Raw genomic sequence first — 20,881 nt, forward strand, 5'->3', positions numbered from 1 at the left:
ATATATATATATTTACCAGGATATTGGTCACCTTAAAAGGGAGCATTCCCTTTCCTCTCTCCTATCCTGTAATTTTCACAGAGACAGGCTGCTATCCAGCTGGCTTCTCTTGATTAAAAGCCTTTTCTCACCATCTTTTTTCACTAAATGAATGGCATGAAATATTAATAATTTATGGAGCAGGGAATATATAAAATCTCCAAAGGTGAAATTAGTTCTACAATATACATGGGCTCTATGTTTGTCACAGAAATGATGCATTCTGTGATTTTAATGAGGGAAAGAGTGTGATTTTCTTTTTACCTCTTTTGAACATTAAGAAGCTTTAAATTTTCTAGTGAAATTTTTTCCTGTTTAGTTCCAGAGGAAAGTCTGAGACATGTTCCATTACTTCAGGACATAATCTGAAGTTAATAGCAGGACCCTCTCTAGGGTTTATGGTTATTATCTCTTATATTTTATGAAGGGGGCAAAGAAGTGGAGTTACTATGTTATGAAGGGCTGAGGCATCTGGCACAATAGTACCATCATGTTGATTTTCCTCACCATAATGGCTATAAGGAGATGAGCTTCCAAGGCTACTAGTTGATGGGACCCTGAAAAGGGATCCAAATGAATCTATTGAAGCCAACTGGAAAGTATCCATGGGTTTTGATTCTTTGTTGCAGTTATTAGCAATAAGAAAAAAATCACCTCCTTTGTTAAGGTGTTTTAAAAAACAATTAAGTTATCTTTATTGCAAATATATAAATATTGATAATGTGAACTTTGATTTTTTACTTTTATTGTTACAAACTTTGACTCCATTAACATCTGCCTTCAGACTGGAGAATGCCTGAACATGTATTTCTTAAGATGTGGATGAAAAACTACTTAACATGCAAAACACTACAAAGTAGGATGGCACAATGCAAATGCCTGAAGCAATTAAGAGGAAACGTCTGCTTTGTTCTCATCCTTTAAGCCTCTAGCACTTTCTAGCAGGTGGCAGTATAAGAATATATTTGGCAGTCCTTTTTGTTCTTGCATTAATATTGCCACTACTGCATTTTGTTCCATAATGACACTGGAACATTTTGCACATCAACAACAATGAAGAGAAAATGGAGTATATTATCTGACTATTGCAATGGTAGGAATATACAGTTATCTGATAATATCGTGCTGCAGTAGAGAATCTTAAGTGACTGGTAGAAGTGGGTAGTACCTGCCATAGACTGGTGAAGAGTATATGTAGTGCCTCGCTCATGAAACAGAATAACTATGAAAATTAGAGTAATTGCTTCTTTGCAAATATATTAGGATAAAATTTTAGAGTTCTTGAGGATCACATATACCTGCAGCTGCACGGTAAATTGCGTTCTAAAAACCTGTAAAGTCAGAGTATGTTGGTCTTAGCACATCAAATTGATAAAGCATAAACTTTGCCTAAGGTTAACCTAAACTTGCAAAATAGTGACATGCACATTCATCTCAAAATTTTTCTTGCTTTGTACACTTCCCTAGGCAAATTAGTCTAAATTGTTTGCCCTTTGTTGAGGATTTATTCTAAATTATTTATATAAAAATATTTACAAAACCTTGTAGACAAATATTTTGGAAGGATCAGTATGTCTGCTACAGAATTCTAAATTGTCTTGTTAAGGGCATCTCCTATGTAATTTTCTGAAATCATCTCAAAAGAGATGAATAAAATTCATGGAAAATGAATTCAGGATTCTACATACAAAAAGGAACACTTAATTAAGCAGATGGAACCTCTAAGTTCTTAAACAGTTCTTAACAAAAAGCTGGGTTTTACACTGTCCTGCTGCAAAGTAGTCAATCCTCATCCCCATTTATGTGTAACCCATAGGATGTGTGAAGTAAATCCTTTCTGTTATTGATAAGGTCCCAGCTGTGTTGTAAATGGATGTATTTAAGTATATGAAGAATGTATCTGGGAATTTGAGATTTGACATGATTGCTTAGAAATCTGATAAATTTAGTTTAAAGTAAAACTTAACTAGAATTACATTGATTAACAATATGCTTCCTGTAAAGTTAGTTCTTTTACATTATTGCTACTTATTTCTAGCTAATACTTTTAGTTCTTAGCATTTGTATCCTACATTAGCCGTGAGTACACAGCACCAGGTACTGGTGGTGCATACTTGGCAGCAGTAGCCATGGTTCTGGGTAGTTCTCAGTCTCTGAGCTTAAGGTGATCAGGCTTGAGAAACCTTTGACAAGGGATTTGGGAAGTGGACCACAGCACACTGGTCTTCAAATTTCCTCAAAAAAAAAAAAAAAAAAAAAAAAAAAAAGAGAGAGAGTATCTGCCCCACTGCTGTCTTTCTTGTTTTTCATTTTGGTAGTCGTCTTTCTTGTACCTAATTCAGGGTATCCTGCCGGTTTGCACAGCCTGGTCCTTTTCCTGTTCTTTGTTATCTTGCAAATTCATGACTTGGGTCACAATCAATACATTTTCCAGTGCCTACTGTGTGCAACTGCACAGACATTTTTGATTCTTTAGCAGTCAAATTGCTCACATTCTTCAGTAAAATGCTATTGCGTTTGGCTAGGCCAATACACTGTTACAAAATATTTAGAAACTGTACTGGTTTACATTATTTTAGTACACATGCATTTGAGTTTGAGGCAAGCTACTATTAACTTGTGGTTTATACCAGCAGACAGTTAAACACTACACAGATAAAGATGATTTAATAGGATGGAAAAGGAAGTGAAAATATTAATGATAACAATGATAATAAAATTAAATATTATATAAATATATATAACAAGTGACGCACAGTGCAATTTCTCACCACATGCTAACCAATGCCCAGCCCCTCTCCGAGCAGTGGTCCACTCCCTGGGCAACCCTCCCAGCTCTTATTGCTGAGCATGATGCCACATGGTGTGGGACATCCCTTTGGTCAGCCTGGATCACCTGTCCTGATTGCATCCCCTCCCAGCTCTTGATGCACCCCCAAGCCTCCTTGCTGGCAGGGCATAACGAGAAGCTGAAAGGTCCTTATCTCTGTGTGAGCACTGCTCTTCAAAAATTGAAACATCAGTGTGTTATTAGCATTATTTTCATTCTAAATCCAAAACACAGCACATACCAGCCATTATGAAGAAAAATAACTCTACACCAGCCAAAAACAGGAAATAACTATATCCTAGTCAAAACATGTGTAATTTATAGGTGTCACAAGCTTCTGCTTTGATGACAGCTAGAAAGCCCTGTCTGGTTCTGGGTATGACATTAAAGAGAGATGTGGGCTCACTAAGGAGAATCGTGAAGAGAGCAATGGAAATGACCTAGAGGTCTAGGAAACACGGTTTATGGTGAAAGCTTAACTGGCAGAACTGGGATTGTTTAGTCTAGTTTTGTTTATCTTTATACTTCTGTAGAATCTCTCAGAGTAGTATTAAGGATGGAGAGGGTACTTACCCAGGCAGGAGAGGATACTACTACCACACCTGGTACCACAACAAATGGGAGCACAGGTACTGCTGCAGGAAGCACACCACACTAGCAGTAGCCCTTAGAGGGGATTTCAGAGGATTTATAGCAGATATAAAGGCTAAACTCTCTTCTTCAAACACACACAGATGTATGTGTAAAGGGTTGGCTGGAAGATGCAATAAGGGACATAGGAGAATGGTGGAAGACCCAGACATCCCAGATGTTTTGAAAATTTCCCTTGTGATTTTATTGTTGCCACTCCAGTTGTGTGCTTCATCTTTCCTTTCTAGGGTGAAGTTGAACAAAATAGATTTATTCTGAAGAAAGCTATTTTCTGTAAATGAGTTACAGAACTCATGCACTTGCATTATAGCATGTAGGGGATTTTGCTGTCTGTTCTCTTGCTTGCAGGGCTGGGTATGGGGTAAAGCAAGTTTAACAGAAAGAAAGGTACATAGGACATACTTCAAAGGTTTTCACAAGGAAAATCTGAAGTTGTCTTTTACATGTCACTAAATCACACAAACCTGCTCCTTTAAGTAATCCAAAAATACTTTGGAGTTGATAGACTAACCTCTCAGATCATAATCTCTCTGGAATTGACAGAGTTTAATATCATCTCATTATTTTTCAGGATGTTAAAATGAATAAATGGTCTTCATAGTCTACCCTCATATAGGATAGACACATTAGATAGACAAAGAATAGAGTTTAGTTTACAACCTATATCTATGTCTGCTATAAACTGCTTACAGACTTTTGGTGAATTCATATGACTGCATCATTATCAGCAATTGTTGGACTGACCTGTACAAATGTACTCTATTTCTACTAAAGCTGTATGAAACATTTAGTTTAAGTTACATAAACCTTTTCAACTGCAAGGTTTGCAGTCCTTGTCTAGGTTTCTAAGGTTTTTCTCTCGGAAATCATTGCAATACACAGAAATAGAACTGCCCCAATAATGAAGGCTGTTTAAATAATACATATTTTTCCTTTCTCCCTGAGCGGGGTTGTTTTTTAAAACCCTTTACAATAGAAGGAAATCCATGATACCTATTAGGAATAAAACTATTTTTCCTTCCTCCTCTCTATGCTAGAAAAGCTGATTTAAAGAGGTGGAATAGTGTATATATACCTGCATTCATTTTTAATGAGATTTTTTCTGAAGACTTTTGTTCCTTTAGCCATTGCATATTTCTTTCTCTGTCAGTTATCTGCTGCCGTTTTCCACGTTCTTTCCCCTGTGGATTTCATTTCAGAGATGTTACAATTCTTACAAAACTTCCTTCTCAGTTGAAAGGGAGTTTTTGTTTTGTTTTGTTTTTCCCAGTCATGGCTATTGAATATTTTGTGTTTCTTAAAAATAAATAAAGAAAAACTTATGTTTAGAAACAAAGGCTAAACCAAGTGTAGTAAGTACATTTTTATATACTGCTTTATGCCCTCTCTTGGCAGTAAAAGTAAATTCTACATTGCTTTAAGAAGAACCATAAAAATGTAAATTACTAAAATGTGATTTGGTCTTATTGCCTTAGCTGAGTTCTAACAGTTAAACCTGGAATATATAGCTGCTGAAACTTATTAATACAAGGTAATTTACATATTCAGAAGGATCCCATTGTACTCCTTTTTTTTCTCAGTTAATGTAAGATGAATGAGAAAAAGCTCTGGAGGACATTTAAATAAGGTTCTCAACTTGAAATTTTTACCTTCATTTAAATTTTTAGAATTTCTTTAGAATGGTTCATGGTATCTAAGTCCTTTTCCCAAAAATCTTTTTTTTTTTTTTGGGGGTGGAGGGGGAGGGGTGGAGGGCGTTGATGCCAAGAATAAGTACTATTAGTACTTATAAGTACTATAAGTACTATAATGTAATATATTATTTCATCTGGTTTTTAATTTTAGAGAAAAATCACTATATGAGAGAATTTGAAGTTATTGTTGTATCTTTTGATCTTTAAATATCTGATTAAAATATAATATAATTTGCAAATTTTATCTCTGTAAAGTCACAAGGGAAAGGTATATGTGTATGAAGAATAATGTTCTGTATTTTTGCTGGATTTTTTGCAAAATGATTACAACCTATACTGTAAAATAGAAAAGTGGAGAAAATTATGTTATTTTCTACATTATTTTCTACATTAACTGCACATTATTAGATCCTGATCCAGCCAGTTATCTAAGTGTATACTCTGTCAAAGTGAACACAGCAAATTCCGTAGGAAAAGGAATTTGCAAGTATACATCAAAGAAGATATGATTTTTATATATCTCCTATATTGTATACAGTAGCAGAAAGTATTAATAATGGTATTTTCTTCATATATGGGTATTTTTGGGGGTATTTTCTGCATTTAGTTTAAGTGAGCTGGTTAAAGCCTATTTTTTTTTAGTAGAAATGGCTTGTCTTGATAGTAGTCATCTAATTGATTTTAATGTGGAGAAGACCTGTAAAGAGCTAAAAATGTAAAGCAAATTTTATGGTCCGATAAACATAAATTTGACAGATGGTAATTGCTGGCATGGGATCTTTTCAATCCTATGATTTAAAATAGATCAGACATTTGTGTAGATGGTATCTTCAGACCAGCTACCTAGAATGGAATTGACAAATACAATAAAATACCATAAACTGTTTACTGGCTGTAATATGTCAGTGATATGGTTTTGATATTCTTGGATATTTGTGGATAGAAGACAGAAGGCAGAATAACATACAGCTAATCTAATTCTGCCTACATCACAGATCACATCAAATGATTCCAGCATTAGTGCTTAGTTTTGGCAGGGCTGCTTCGTATTTTTCAAATATACCATTTTTAGAGACTGGTGATAAAGAACCACCAGACTTCTAGTATCCTCAAGAGAAAAAGAAATACATTGTTAGTACATGAAAGGTTAAACCAGCGGTGATCTTTCCAGTATCTTTAGATAAACTTAACTTTCACCACAATAATTGGACAGTGAACTTATAATTAAGTGAATGACTGCAGGTCTAGCAAGTATGATTACAATCCAGATTCTGTGATTACTTCTGTGTGTTCATTAGAATTTTTTGTGCAAGGAAAGACTGTATGACTGGACTCTATCCTGATGTAATGAGCTGCCAGTACACAAACATGAAAAAAAAAAAAAAAAAAAAAAGTTAAGCCATCTTTATTTTTTGTTTTTTTTTTTTTTTTTTTTTTTTTAAATGAGATAGATGTGAAGTTAAGTAAAGCTATGGATATTTAGATTTACCAAAATATGCAACAGTACTTGCAAAACACTGTAGAATGAGTTAGTCTGAACTTATTTACAAAATTTATCATTTCCCATATTTTCTTCCAGATCGTTTTTAAAACTGCACAAGCAATTCATAATTTGAAAGGAAGTTATCCACCTTTAAATATTTGGAGATATTAAATAAAATCTTTATTATTTAAAGAAGGGACATTATAATATTTAATTACTACAAAACCAACATAGTATAACAAATTATTTTTCTTCTTAATTTGTGCACATGCCATTTAATCATTTTGTCATTTCTCTACAACGTCATAAAACTAGCTGTTGGCTGTTTGAAAAATTGATTCAGTGGGAGTGAAAAAACAATAGTGATGATATAAAGAATTTCTATTATATATTGCACCACCACTCTATGAGTAAGACATATTTCTACAGTTCCATTAACCAATATCAGGTAACATATATTTTAGTACTGCACATTACACCAGGGGGTCTTTTCTAATGTCCTCATTTTTTTTATTTTTTTTTGTTTGCTTGCAGAGAAGCAAAGAATCACAGACTTTGTCAGAATCACAAAAAAAGCTCAGCACCTCACAAGCTTCTCAGAAGTTTGTGTCTTACCAAGAATAAAATTGCTACAAGTAGTTTAACTTGGCTATGTTTATTCTCACAAAAAGCCAGCATATGTTGCTCATTACAAAAAAAAAAAAAAAAAAGGCAAACCACTTGACACAAGAGGGTTTGGTTAGAAGAGTATTCTTTAGAACAACAGTTTGTGGTATCTTGGTTATATCTCATTCTGACACTTTAATTAGAAACTTGTTTTTATCTTTTCCATTCTGTGATAAATGCAAGTAGTATAGTAGTATTTGGAAATACCTTTCCAAAGGTATTCAGACTCTTCAAGATGGAGACAGTTCTCTAGTAGGATTTACAAAAGCCCATGGAAACTAATCAGGAATTTAATAGCCAGGTGCTTTTGAAAATCTCACATTTTAACAGTTCAGCTTTCCCCGCCCCACCCTCTGCCTCACAGTTTTATAGATTCTTGAAGAAAAATAAGAATATTTATTTAATCTTCTCAATTCAATAGCACCAAACACCTCTTGAAACTTTATTTTGTTGTTTATATCTCTGATTTAGATTGCTTTGCTGTTTATGCAGTAGTGTAGTATCTTCACATGCATTAATACAATTCAGTGCAATTTATTTTTCATAGTAGCTTTTATATCATATACTCTGAAACCATCGATTTTCTAAATGATAGATGGTATGAAATTGAACAATGCACAGTAAAGAAAAAATGTTTTATTTTGGAAATAGATAATTTGCAACATTTTGGGAGGAAAAGGTAGCATACTATATCTCAAGTGTAACAGAACTGTTGTTTAATATTCCCAACACAAAGTGAAAAGGAGCAATAAAGAGATATATAATCAGATTAAAATATGAAAATCATATAATATGGTTATTCAGCTGCACATAACCATTCAACAAGCATAATCAAGGGAGATTTTGTTGATAATTAAATTAAAATCTCCTTGTTTTAAAACGGCAGTTTAAAATTAAGAACAATAAGTTCAGTGATTGGTGGAGGAAGGGTAGTTTGCCGTTTGGGGGGGCAGGTAAGGGACATTTCCTGACAATATTGAGTGGAAAATTTTTCAATAAAATTACCTCAACTATTTTATTGATGATCAATGGGACAATATTTTTTCTGTGAGGAGGTTACTATGGATCAGGCTTAATTGTTGGTGGATATTTAAGAAATAAATGCTTCAACATTTAAAATAAAGTCCTGGAAAGCTATGATGGAGTTTGAAATCCCCTAATACAGTCAGCTCAGTGTGTTCTACATTGATTATCTGATTACTGGGCTATTGAATGTTGTAGTAGGATTTTCTCTCAGTCTCTCTTCTTGACTTGTTCCATTCTACATAGGATATTCACTGTTCCTTTAGATCAGATTACTATAATAAATAGAGACTTGAAAGAAACTAGCAAAGAAGGATCTTGAACTAGAAAATATCACACCCACTGATAGTGCTCTTAACCCTTGAGTAGTGGGAGATCCCCTTTCAGCTTTTTAGTAAAAAATAACCAACTGGTGGTTTGTAGGTTTTTGTTTGTTTGCTTGCTTGTTTGTTTCCTCCTCTTTTGTAGTTTGATCAGAGTGGAAACAGGTTTTAATAACTCTTTATTTCAATAAAGTAGCTGTTTTCTGAAAACTCAGATCTACAGACTTTTAATTCCCAAAGAAATTTCAACTGGTTTTGAAAACAATGGCTGTAAGGAGGCATTACATTTTTTATTAAACCTGGGTATTCTGTAGTCTGTGACATTTAACATAATGTGAAATTGCACTTTTTAGGCTTCAAGAGCTAGAACATCTAGAGTCTAATGAGGAATAATTTCATTTCTCTCTGCTGCTTTGTTTCTTTCTCAGATACAGAATTTCTAACAGCCCTTTCTTCTCCCAAAATAAGAGAGAGGAAAGGAGAGAAATGGAAACATACCTCTCTTCAGACAAATGGGGAAACCTGGTGCAAGTATCCACAAGTAAAATATTTGACTGATTCCACCCATTACCAGACAAAGTATGTTTAACTCCTTGGGTACTTAACAAAAAGAAAGGAATGTTATCCTTGTGGAATAATTGCCAGAGGTGACTTTGAATTTAAACTTAATATTCACATTTTAAAGTAAAGGTACAGCATTGAAGAAGCTTCCAGGGTGTAGTGTAGTTGCATTCCATATGAGTTTACTAGGCCTCCAACCATGTTGACAGCACTGGGGGAGTTTGGTATGCTGACTCTAAGAGGAATTGTATGAAGGGTGGAGCAAAATGGAGACACTGTGGCCAGGCTCTGTGATGAGATGGGAACTTGAAAGTATATCAGAACCAATAAGCTGCATATTTGCTACCCTGGGCCAATGGCCTGTCATGTTTTTGACAAAATGCTGTCCTTTTGGTGAACTTCATCCATTATAATATTATTATATAATATTGAAGGGGATTGGACTAGATGATCTTCAGAGGTCCCTTCCAACTTCAGCCATTCTGTGATTATAATACCAAAACACACCTCCATCCCACAGCTATCTGCCTCCAAGGTGTAACCACACCTCACTGAGCTTGCGTTTTAAATTTTTCTAGTCTATACCTTTAAAAGCAAAGCAAGAGAATTTCACACCAATCACATGAAAAGTTTGTATGACTAGAGTCACTCGAGATCCAGCTGAAAGATAAAAAATGATACAAATTAGCTTAAGGGAGAGAGAATGTTGGGGAAGACACCATTGCATAAGGGAAGATGTCATTGTGTAAGGAAATATACCTCCTGACTTTTGTGATCAGTTGGTGGGCTGAGCTTCTCTTCTCCCTGTCCCCCCTCCCCCCCATCAGGACACCTTTGGGTAAGATTTGAACACTTGTTTAGCAAGCGCCTTCCTGGGAATCTTAGAAATCCCTATAGAGTTGCTTTATATCTTTTAACGCGTTTGTAGCCAGGCAGTGTTACTTATACTCTTGGTATTTGCACGTGCTTTGCGAACAGTGAATTTATCATCAGCAATTCAAAGAACCTGTGCATCTGTTGCTTTAATAAATTACACTACTCATTAATCTAGCCATGGTAGTTCTCATTTTACATGACCAAACTTTTTAAGTGTGGCCATAGTAGTTCATGGAATGCAACTAGACTGAGTGTGTATTACATTATTTGTGCATCTGTAATCTTGATAGTTCAGTATGCTGAACACGATTGGACTTATAAGGATGAATGGGGCATAACTCCCAATTACTTTAACCTTTGACGCAACAATCCTTACAGATATATTTATCTGTTCTTAAAATAAATAAATAAATAAATAAATAATGCTTTATAAAACTATCAAAATGTTTCATTTCCTAGGAGAATTTTGACTACATAGTTCCTAATGTTCACATTGTAATTCACAATGTCAAACTGTATTTATTTGCTTTGTTAGAGAAGATCATTGCTCTTGATTGATCATCTGCTGAGAAGACTATAGCAATGTTACAGAACTTGTTAATTGCAGGTGAAACAGATGCCTCTGTGACAGTGTGTCTTCTAAATGTTGCCTAACCTGTCTGAGCTTGTATTTCACTTGTGGGATTGAATCCAATACTCTGTGTTCACAGACTGTCATATTCTTCTGTTCTACATATCCCAACGTATGTCTGAAATCCAAAATGGCTGACCAAAGAAAAACAGCAGGATAACCAGGGAGAATGTCCATCCTTTATTGGATTTGGGGGAAAACATAAATGATGAACATAAATGATGAAGAAAAGGCTGAAGTGTTTAATGCTTTCTTTGCCTCAGTGTTTAGTAGTGAGACCAGTTGCTCTCTGGCTTTCCAGTCCCCTGAGCTGGAAGATTAGGGGTTGGGAGCAGAACAAAACCCCCCATAACACACAAAGAAATGGATAGTGACTTGCTTCTCCACTTAGATGTATACAGGTCTATTGGGCCAGATGGGATTCACCTGAGGTGTACTGAGGTAGCAGGTGGAAGTGCTTGCCAAGCTGCTTTCTATCATTTATCAGCAGTCCTGGCTATCAGGGGAGGTCCCAGTCAACTGTCAGCTAGTTAATGTGATGCTCCTCTACAACAAGGGCTAGAAGAGGACCCAGGAAACTACAGGCCTGTCAGTTTGACCTTGGTGTTGGGGAAGTTCATAGAGCAGATTATCTGCTCTATGCAGTTTCTAATGCAGTTTCCCACAGCATTCTCCTGGAGAAACTGTCTGCTTACGGCTTGGATGGATGTACGCTTCTCTGGGTAAAAAACAAGCTGGGACAATGGGTTCAAACATGTGGTGAATGGAGTTAAATCTACCTGGCAGCCAGTAACAATAGGTGTCCCCAGGGCTTACTTTTGGGGCCAGGTCTCTTTAATATCTTTGTCAGCGTTGTGGACAAGGGGATCTAGTGCATCCTTAGCAATTTTTCAGATGACACTAAGATGGGCAGGAGTGATGATCTGCAAAGAGATCTAGATAGGCTGGATGATAGGCTGAGGCCAACTATATGAAGTTCAACAAAGCTAAGTGATGGGTCCTGCACTTGGGGCACAAAAATCCCATGCAGTGCTACAGGCTGGGGGAAGAGTGGCTGGAAAGCTGCCTGGCAGAAAGGGACCTGGGGGTGTTGGTAGACAGTCAGCTGAATATGAGGCAGCAGTATGCTTAGGTTGCCAAGCAGGCCAACAGCATCCTCGATTGTACCAGAAACAGCATGGCCAGCAGGACTAGAGAAGTGATTGTCCCTCTGTACTTGTCTCTGGTGAGGCCACACCTTGAATACTGTGTTCAGTTTTGGTCCCCTCACTAGAAGAAGGACTTTGAGGTGATGGAGCTTGTCAGGGGTGGTTTAGGTTGGGTATTAGGAAAAAAGTACTTCACTGAAAGGGTTGTGAAACACTGGAACAGGCTGCCCAGGGAAGTGATTAAGTCACCATCCATGAAGGTATTTAAATGAAGTGCAGATTGGACGCTTAGGGGCATAGTTTAGTGGTAGACTTGGCAGTGCTAGGTTAATGATTGGACTTAAAGGTCTTCTCCAATCTAACTGGTTGTATGATCCTATAACACACATCCTGAAGCTTGATGGGATGATGTTGCCTCCACTGACTGAAGGTACAAAAGTCTATTTGCACTTCATGATGTTGCAAATATCTCCATTGGTGATGGGTTCCCAGCATTTGGTCTTGTTTCATAGATGCCCACATACAGGTTGTTAAAAACAAACAAACAAAAAACTTCATGATGTTTTGCCTTAAGTCATCTACAGAGATGAGCTGGGGAATTACATTGTCCACTGTGTATGCACAATGCCACAAACCATTGCAAGCCAGCAGCAATCTAGTTGTAACTGTTTAAAAATCTTGGCTTTCATCCTTATAAAAATTATAAATTTCAAACATGTTTCCACAATCTTTGCAAATGATGTGTCTTTTATTTTCAAGCAGCTATGAAACACACCTTAGGAATCTATGTTACAGCTGAAAACATACGTGCTTCCAGGAGAGATCCTTGCAATGCAATATATTTGGCTTGAAAGAATCAGGTCTGAAAAGCAATATGATTATTTATTTTCAGAATGCAGCAATTTGCTTGCTCTGTAACACAGGGAGAAAGAGCACTTTGGGCCTGTGAGATACCTACTTTCCAACAGCAATTCATCATAAGCAATTTTCAGCTGAGATACCCTCTTCAGTCTGCCCACTGGGAAGAGAGTTATTTGGAGATATTTTAATACTTTTATGATTTTATAAAACATCTGTTTAATTTTATATTCAAAATATGTATTGATGTCAATTAGTAAAAATATAGACATATAGAGAGAGAAGTTTTAAGTTTTGCGTTTGCACCAGGGAGATAAAATGGCCACAAAGATGATACGGGTCCTAGAGCATCTTCCCTATGAGGAAAGGCTGAGAGACCTGGGTCTGTTCAGCCTGGATAAAAGAAGACTGAGAGGGGATCTTATCAATGTTTATAGCTACCTGAAGGGTAGGAGAAAGAGGGATTTGGCCACCCACTTTTCGGGGGATTGTGGGGACAGGACAAAGGGCAATGGCCACAAAATTGAGCACAGGAAGTTCCTCACCAACAACATGCGAAAGAACTTCTTCATGGTGAGGGTGACAGAGCACTGGAACAGGCTGTCCAGAGAGGTTGTGGAGTCTCCTCTGGAGATATTCAAGGCCTGTCTGGACACCTACCTGGGCAGCCTGCTCTAAGGAACCTGCTTTGGCAGGGGGTTTGGACCCGATCATCTCTCGAGGTCCCTTCCAAACCCTACAATTCCGTGATTCTGTGATAAGACTTTCAAAGCTGTTCAGTAAAGATCACAGTTTTGTCTCTCCATGTGTTCACTCTCAGAACTAGCAAACTGCAAGAGCAGACTAAGGTGGGGACTATGTTTGACATGATGGGCATGAAGAAAGCTACAGTTAGGCAAATGTATTGTAACTCCTTTTTTAGGTCATCATATAAACACATTTCTATACAAGGAAGATTAAGACATCTTTTTTTTTTTTTTTTTTTTTTTTTGCTAATTTATTAATTAGATGGATAAAATATAACATTGTATATAACCTGTTGGTATGTATTTTCTTTGGGACTATGGACACTCAAGGTACCTAGAGAGTGGATAATTAAAAATTAAATACAATTTTAAAATTAATTTATCCTTTTAAATAGCTGAATGAAGGACATGAAGGATATTGCAGACAATAATGTACCCTTGAAAAGTAATAACTGTTAATTAATAATCTCCATTGCTAATGTTGGGTCCTAAATATATATATATATATATATATTATATGTTATATATAAACCATTAGCTTAGTCACAGCTTTTTATATTAAAATGTGTATACTAAAAATATGTAAATGATAGATTTTTTAAAAATCTTACATAAATAAATGTAATTTTTTCTCCTTTTAAATTCCCCAGTCATCTAACTTTTATACTGTTATTTCTGAACAATTTCTTCTGGTGTACACATTATATTTTGTTTAATACAACATCCTCTATTGGTTAGCATTACATTTATATCTTTCATATTATAATATGACTGTCAGACTGGATGTATTTATTCCTCAAAGTTTAAATAAATGTGTGTCTGAGCCATCCACCCTTGACTCTTATTATATCAGTGGAGAGAAGTCAGCACTTTCAGGGTGCTAGCCATATTGATCTGTTTTCAATTATTGTTTTAGTATGAGATGAATTACGCTGAAAAAAAAAACAACACACTCTTTTGTCCAGTTGATTTTAAGGATGCAAAAGGCAACTGGCTCAGATGTAGGTGTTCTCACTGTAAATATTGAAATTTGATCAGATGTATCTAACACACACACTGCTCTTCCCCTCCTTCCCCCTCCCCCCCCCACCCCCCCCAAAGTCTATGATATTAATTCCAAGCTAAAATGTTCATTTCTTTATAGTAGAGGGAGTTTAGGAATGTATAGAACACCTATGCTCTTCAGTTTTACTTTAAGTCCCTACCATAACGTCACAAATATCCTGAAAAACCCTGCCTGATACTTGACTGCAATTAATTTTTACTTCATAATTAACAAATATTTTACAAACAAAACAAAAAAATTAAAGTTTTTTATTTTTTCATTAGTAATATTAATCTCTTAATTCTTACATGAAAATATCCCATTTTGTGTTTCACTTTTGTGACCAAGACCAGTACAGTACTTAATCGGGTAAGCTTTAGTTTTGGCAACTAACAGAACATTGAAGTAAGACTCCCAAGACCTTAATTTCTGTTTAAATATCTCCATTAACATGATTCTGAAAATCTTTCACAAAACAGTAAACACTTAAATTTAGGTGCCAAACTCAAATTGAGGAAGATGTTATAAAGATACATGCAGTAGATTGTCTTCCAAGCCTTTTATTTATGTATTTATTTATTTTTGTTCTCCAGTGCTAGTTAGCATTTCCATTACCTAAGAATTATGAACCTTGAGGACCAGTAACCAGCATCAGAACCAACTATTAAATTTGCTAACGCAGTAGCTAAACCCCTGAAGCTATCTGTCTATACAAAATCTAGGTCAGATCTGCAGCAATTCTCAATCGTCTTATCTTCATTGAGAATACATTGCAAGGAGAAAGATTAATTGCACCTAACTTGATATCTGAACAGGTCACCATAATACATAAAATGGTATGTGTTTTGTTCAGTTACATTATTAAAATATTTCAAGTGGAAGCCCAGTGAATTTTAGACAGGGATGGAAAACTAAAGGTCTCCAAACACCCTAGTTCATGAAAGAAATCTGCATAATGTGGGGGAAAAAATCTTTCTGATAGCAAGACTGTGATTGTGCTTTGGTAGTATAGTGTTGGTAGTTTTCTGGACCTGTGTAGGAAAATGTGCGGTATGCAAGATTTACATTGGGTTAGTGGAGGGGAATGAATTCCAATATTAGGTAAATAATACTTTTTTGTTTTGTTTTGTTTTGTTTTGTTTTTTGGTAATAGAAATTACAGCCCAAAAGATTACTACCCCATGAGTGAGCAGAAAAGAAATACATGAGACAAGATGTAACCCAAGAGACAAAGTACATGTCAGGAGCATGTTTTTCCACTGGAGGGGGGGTAAATGTTAGTACAAATGTAGCTGGTATTGCACTTCTTGCCATTATAGAGAAAGATTATACCTTGGGGATTTTCCAAAGAAATATTAAGAACATATAAATAAACTAAAACTTAGTCACTTTGGTATTGGGCTCACCTTGGTAGTTCCTGTCTTTCTCTTTGACAAAACGACAAGCAAAACAAATTTATATATTTTTTTCTGCCTTTCATTTTTTCCTTCTTTCATATCTGATATGTCAATTTAAATGGTGGAATCTTTTGTTGTTGATATTACTGATCTTGGAGATATTTTTTTTTTGGAAGTAGAGATACATAACAAAAGTTGCTAGAAGGGCCTGTGCAGCAGTGAACTCATCTGAGCTCTTCTCTCACTGTGGGAAGAGAGGATAGAGAGAAAATGGATACAGGCAAAACATCTACATTGTGAAGGCTGTAAGAAATCTGACTTCTGTGAGTTTCTTCCATCCTCGAATACTCTCCCAGCAAGTGAGTGCCATCAGCTGCTATAAAATCATTCCCTGTTCTTCCCTCTCCTGCTGGCTGCTGCTGGAGTGATGGCACAGGCACCCTGTCAGTGTTGCGTGCTGGTCCCTGGGCAGACTGGCTTCCCCCGCCTGCGTATGCAGTGCTTAGGAACTGCCTTCCTAAGAGCTCAAACAGCCCTCCAGCTCCATGGCCCCACAGCCAGCAGCAGCAGCAGGGATTGGGAGATGGCCTGATCCAGCTGTTTTAGGGTTGACCAGAGGAAATTCCTGACCCTGCAGGAACAGCAGCATTGACTAATGCCACCAAGCAGCTGCCTGGGCTGGAGGGTTATTTGTCTGAGCTTTTAGGAAGGCAGTTTTCTTCTTTTCTTCCCACTTAATTCACGTTTAGACAATTATCCTCACAACTGGAAGGGGTGAAAAGCATGTTTTGAAAAAAAAAAGGCTGGCCTTTTCAGAGATGATGACATTTTCCATGGGGAAGATGCCATTTTTTGTTGTGTGACTATTTTTCAAGCCCTAATTATGGTGTATTTAATATTGCCACTGTTTGCAGGAGAAAGAGACAGGAAAGAAGAGGGAAAGCAAGTATGCTTATAAATGTGCAAACAAATTTGAACACCAGTGCTGCACCTATAGCTGGATTTAGAAATTGAAATTGGACAGGGTCTCTGGAGTCATTAAGATAAATCCACTCCTGTCACAGATATTTTACTTTACATTAGAACAGTATCATCTTGCTTACAAATAAGCAGTAGTGCATCCATATGAAGAAAGTCTCTGTTGATCAGAGGTGCGTATTATACATTCTTCTCATTGCACATCTATTGACTAATGGAGCTGCAGTGTTGTAGAACTTTATTAGCAGTTTATTTTTCAAATAATATCATTACTCATTGAACATCCAAATTTATGGAGAAGTATGGAATGAATAGACATTCCTTTGAAACTACCATTCTTCAGTTGATGGAAACAGATATATGTCCAACAAAGCCAACACCATATTCACCAGTATAGATCTCAACCTCCAATCTTAAAATTCTGTAAATTTATTTAAACCCTGATCATTGCAATTCAGTTTTCTTTCTGCTAACAGTCATTATAAAGATATATTATATCACCTTATACACTATGATGATGGTGAACAGAAGCACTGTATTTAAACTGGACCCCTCACACCTGCTCTCTTACTGCAGTAGTCCTGACTGTATCTTGGCCTCAGGCTGTGCTGCTGGGGTTCTCTGTGGCTACAACTGGTGACAGACCTTGAGGTGTTGATGCAGTTTTACAAAAGCAGCAGTGAAAATAAGAAGTATATATCTTATATACACTTAGTATGAAGTACTTTGTCCCAAACAGATCCATTTTAAAAAATCTCTCAAGTAAGAAATTAATCTTCATTACTCTTTTTCATCATTACATCGGGGTACAGATAATTTTTGACCAAACAGAAGCATCACTGGTGAAAGATAATTGCTGATATTGTTTATTTGTAGGCAGGCAGCAACTAACTCTGGCAATATTTGAGCTCCACCAGTTTCCTGGAAGCATTTGTTTTAGGCTTCAGCCAAAGAGAAGGAATTCATTGCTCTGGTGTTAGAATTCCTCAGACAGCTGGACAACAGGACAGACAGCTGTGATCAGCCCATTTGATCACCAGTGCTTTCATCACACTTCTCATTAAAGACTGAGCTACTGGCTCATCCTTGGAACTACAACACAGTTGTTTTCCTCTTTGTTTTGGATAATCCCCAGAGGGTCATGATGAGCACCTGCTCCTGTGCTCTGATAAAGCTTGTGCAGAAGCTCACAGCTTGTATAGTTTGCTCTTGTATCCAGCATATGGTTAGCAACCATGGGAAACCATGGGAAAATGCTGTTGGTATGAATGCCTTTTATACAATTTCTAACTTCTATCTGGGGCAGTGTCCTGACAAATTAACTTTCAGCTATTCAAAATCTCAGGCCTTATTTAACAATTCTGCTAAAAGCTATAGTTTGAAGATGTTTGTCTTTGTTGACAATACTGCCTTAAGGTATTCTCATCTGCCTTTTTAACATCTAGTGGGCTTGTCCCCATCCATCCCATCCAAATATTTTCCCTGACCCAGCTTACAACTCAGTCTCACAAATCGCTGTGTTGCTGCATCTCCAGTGGTGACACTGTGATGGGAATAAAAGATTAACAACTATGCTAGCATGATGCTGAATAGAGTATATAGAACCACAGATTAAGTTCTACAAATAGTTAGTGAAGACAAGGAGGAAGCTCTGAATGTCTTCAGAGCGAGTGCCTTCATTTTAATTAGAAGTTAAAATATGTCATTTTTGCAAATAGGATCTTTCTATGGGTAATTTTCATAGAATCATTAGTGTTGGAAAAGATCTCCATGATCGTCTGGTCCAACCATCACTAACAATGTTACCCACTAAACCATGCCCCTAATCGCCAAGTCCAACCTTCCCTTAAACAACCGCAGGGATAGTGACTCCACCATTTCCCAGGGCAACCCATTAATACACTGTGTCTCATCCCTGACACTGTAAGTACCATGAAAGCTTCATTGAGCAGGACAGCTCTCCTAGGTGCTTTGGAAAAATGATGGATTTTTTTTTTCTCCCCTTCTTTTTCCTGTTACTAAACTGTTATCCTCTGGGCGCTCTTTCAAACTGTCTGAAAAGAGCCACAACTGAATGAAGGGAGCTAGTGAGTAAAGCTGGAAAATCTGAGCCAAGCTCCTTTATAGAAAGAAGTGAAGATGCCTCTGATCAGCATCCTGAATTGTGAAAGTGGTGGAAAATCTCGGATTCTTGACTTGTTCCTTTCTTTCTGCAATGTCAATCATCCATGGTGGCCACATCTCCCAAAGACTTTATAGTCACACATCAAAGTATAGTAAACACATCAAAGAAGATGTGTTTACCCCTCCTGGAGGCAAATGTGTCATAGTTGTTCTTAATATCATTATATATCATTGTAGCTGTTATTCAAACAAGGTATTTGGGGAAATGTTTGTATTATAGCATCCATTATCTCTCCACTTGGGGTAGGAGAATATAGCAGTAGTATATACGCTAGTCTTCATCTTTTTTTCTCAAGACCTGCTTCTGATCAGAGCAAAACACCGAGACCCAAGTCCATTATCCTTGATTTCATCATTTGTTAACATTTGTGTCTTGCCCTATCTTTCTAATTGATTAAAGTTCCTCTCTTCGTATCCAGCATTGTGGTGTTTGGATGCCTCTAGTAGTACAAATTTACTGATGCATTTTTATTTTTAACCTTCCTTGAAAAAATAATCCTATGATTAAAATATCTGTATGTGTTTTTCCTTAGCCTAGACAAGTTCCGGCTGGTAAAACACATGCAAATATGATGAAAGTTGAAATAACATTCAAACATTAATTATTGTACTTGATACTTAGACACTCTTGTGAAAGAAAATCTATGAATATGCATACAGGGAGATAATTTACTATTTACTGTAACTTTTACAGTCACAGTTCCTTATATAGGAGCACTTTTATGCTTCTGCGTTTTGCAGTTTCTGGATGCTTATTAAACAAATGAGGTGAATAATGAAGTAAAAAACAAGCTGAATGTTCAAATAAGATAAAATTCCTTTTATTTATTTTTTCTTTTCTCATGGAGAGATGTATTAATTTTTGTATTACTCCTAAAATAAATAAATAAATACAAACTGTTACTTCAAGCATTAAAAACAGACATCCCAAAATGATGGAAAAAACACTAGAAGAAAATCATTTGTCCGTGTTTGAAAGGGCTGGATAAGGACTGGATAGAGACTTTTCCCCTTCTGTGTAGCTTATTATTCACTTCCTGCAGTCAGTGTGATGAAGAGAAAGTGAGTTATGTAAGGCTCCCAGTAATTAAGTTGTCTTGAACTGGTGAACTAGTACATCAAAAGATAAAATGACCACAAACTATAATGCATTCTGCTCCAAACTACTTTCATTATATTTATAATGCAGAGCAAGAATGTTGTTAAATTAAAACAGGTTTGCTTGAATAAATTTAATCAGTGTGCACAGAGTATGTTATTGCTCATTTCCAGAACTTTCATGTCTAACTCTGTAGCCATTTAATTTTTGTTAGTTTTTTTTTTTTTCCCCTTTAAATCTCTACAGTCCAAAATAATTTCCAGCTCGCAATGTTGCGTTTATGAAGAATGGCCACTAGAGTGCTGCAGGTATCCATTGAAACTGCAGTTGTGTACATTTTCTATCAGTAAATAAGTTTCAGATATATTTTTATTACATATATATAAAATTCATTTTTTTTAAAGTAGACTTTTGTGCTAACTATATACTTGAAATATTTTAAGTTGGCTGTGTGTGTAGGAAAGCTCAGACTGGAGTTTTCTTTATGTATAGAAAGAAAAGGTATGACTGTTTACAGGATAATTGCTTTGAGGATGGATAGTTACATTGTATGCCATTGCCTTTTAAAGGGCTAACAAATAAACTGTTAAACATCCATTTTCTTGTTCATGCTGTCTAGAACATTATTGATATAACTATAATGTATATG

Source organism: Anas platyrhynchos, chromosome 3 (genome assembly GCF_047663525.1).
Source record: "Anas platyrhynchos isolate ZD024472 breed Pekin duck chromosome 3, IASCAAS_PekinDuck_T2T, whole genome shotgun sequence".
Lineage (NCBI taxonomy): Eukaryota > Metazoa > Chordata > Aves > Anseriformes > Anatidae > Anas > Anas platyrhynchos.